We start from the raw sequence: 2,543 nt of genomic DNA on the forward strand, positions 1-2,543 counted from the left end.
TTTTCTTTGGAACACAAAAGAAGTTTTGAATAATGTACCGGTTGTTCTTTTCTATTCATTTACAATGAATGAGGACTGAGGCTTCAAAAAGGACACAAAAGCAACAGAACCGTATCATGAAAATAGTCCTTACTCATTTTAGGTGAACTAGTTTTCTAAACCAATCTAGTTTATCACATAATGTCTGTGTACTGGAGAACTTGTCTGAGGCATTTTAACATTTCTAAACACTTTAATATCAGTAATTTGAAGACTTTCCATATCCTGAAATATCCTAGACTGATGGCGTGTTTTGTGAAGCAGCCAGCTGTATCTCTTCATTCACACACCTGTGTGTGTTAAACCTGACCAGACATGTTCCTCCTGCTGGAAACTCTCCAGATCTCAAGCCCTAAGGCTACCCAACAATCCAGCTAAATTACAGCTCCTCTAGCTCCAGGACTCATCTTTGTTGATAGTAAAATCATTTGAAATATCTCACTGGTCGTAGTAGTTCAACCAAAGTGTTGTTGTATTTAGTTGCTTCTGGTGCTGGAGATCTTTCTTTTTCCAGTGTTCTGGAATGAGATAATTGAGTTGAGATTTAAAAGCATCTGGTCATCTTGACTTTGGCGAATGTCATGTTTGCACATGCTAAAGATGAGCTGCTTTAGTCCTTTGTTGCCAAGCAAACCCGTTGACTCGGACTGCGGAACAACGGCAGACACGTGAAGTCTTCAAATTAATGTAACAGGAAAAACTCGGTTATGAAACAAAGCTGCAGAGACACAGATTATACAATAACATCTACATGAGGGCACAATATTTCCAAGACTAAATGAAATAAGATGGTTTCAGTAGGAACTCTAGTGTTTGAAATACAACTTCTACCTCCAGTTTCACAGACATGGCTTAAGCCTAGTCCTAGACTAAACCTTAAGTCTGAGCTGTTTCAACTAAATAAAAACTTGCACTGACTGATCTTAAAATATATCAGTGCCTTTGATTTGTCTCAAGATGCACACCAGTAATGTTTTTTTATAAGGCACATTTATAAAAATTACTTAAATGTCTTAATTGAACTACGACCTAATCCTGGCTTAGTCTAAGCCCTGTCTGTGAAACCAGCCCATAATGGATAATGGGAGTGCACTTTATTTTTTATTTTTTATTTTTTTGGAAAAATTACATTACTTCTTGCATGTTTCACACCAGTTTAAAATGAAATGTCTAGTGAGTGGCACTTACAACATGTTCAATTTTACCTGAAACACTTTTTATGTTGGTTCATGCAATTGCCGTTGCAATAGAGGAATTAAATGACGTCCAGTTAAAATAAAATAGCACCTACACTAAACCCCGACTCTAAACTGATTATGTTAACAAAAGCAAACTGTAACTAGATAAAAAAAAGTTTGTCAAGACAAACTTTAAGTTGGCTTGAAAAAGCCTGATCAGAAAGTGTGAAAAAGTTCACACATTTTTTTAAAAGTTTTAGAAATTGTAGAATTTTTTATGCTTTTCAGTCCAAAAAAAGATTGAAGTTTAAAGTAGTTTTAAAGCTTAAAGCTTAAATGTTTTGAAAGCAACACAGTCTGTCAGATGGATGGATAAATGAATAGGTAGCATGTTTTAGCATGTTGCTAGCATGTTTTTAACTTCTTTAGAATTTTACTAGCATGTAACTAGCATGATTAGCAAGTTACTAGCATGTTGCTTACATGTTTCTAACATGATTAACATGTCAATAGCATGTTGCTAGCATGTTGTAAGCATCATTAACATGTTGTTAGCATGTTTCTAGCATTATTAGCAAGGCACTAGCATGTTTCTAACATGATTAGCATGTTGTAAGCATGTTACTAGCATGTTTCTAACATGTTTAGCATGTTACTAGAGTGTAGCTAGCATGATTAGAATGTTGCTAGCATGATGTTAGCATTACTAGCATGATGAACAAGTTACTAGCTTGATTAACATGTTGTTAACATGTTTCTAGCCTGATTAGCATGTCACTAACATGATTCTAGTTGCTGGGATTAGATAGATATTAGAAATATTAGATGAGTTTAAATGGATTAGAAATATAGTACATCGAAGGGAAGTTTGATTGAGTCTCAAAGGATTCTGGGAGTTTTGACAGTTGGGGTTTGAATAGTTGTGTCTTATTTGAACATTCCGTCAATGTAAGTCTATGGGAATTTTCCCATTTTTAATCGTCATTTTTAGGAAATCCGTAAGTCCGATCAGTTAGAAAAGATATAGCAACCAACTACAGATCAGTCTGAAGATCTGGACTGAGTTTGGAGTTTGTAGAGTTAAAGCTGTAGGAGTAGCAGTCTGAAATTTTAGTCTCAGAAGAAGAAGAAGAATTTTAAAGGGGCCATATGTAACTTTTTCCCCAAAATAAACGTAACAATAGCCTTTTTATTTTGACCATTTATGACTCAAACATCTCCTGATGAGCATACTGACACCTTGTCAGCTCACAGTGGGCGCACCTATAAGCCTGTATCCTATTTTTCCTATTTTCTGTCGGGTCGGATTTTTCGCGCGCTTTCTGC

The sequence above is a fragment of the Garra rufa genome, chromosome 20, assembly GCF_049309525.1.
Source record: "Garra rufa chromosome 20, GarRuf1.0, whole genome shotgun sequence".
NCBI classification, from domain to species: domain Eukaryota; kingdom Metazoa; phylum Chordata; class Actinopteri; order Cypriniformes; family Cyprinidae; genus Garra; species Garra rufa.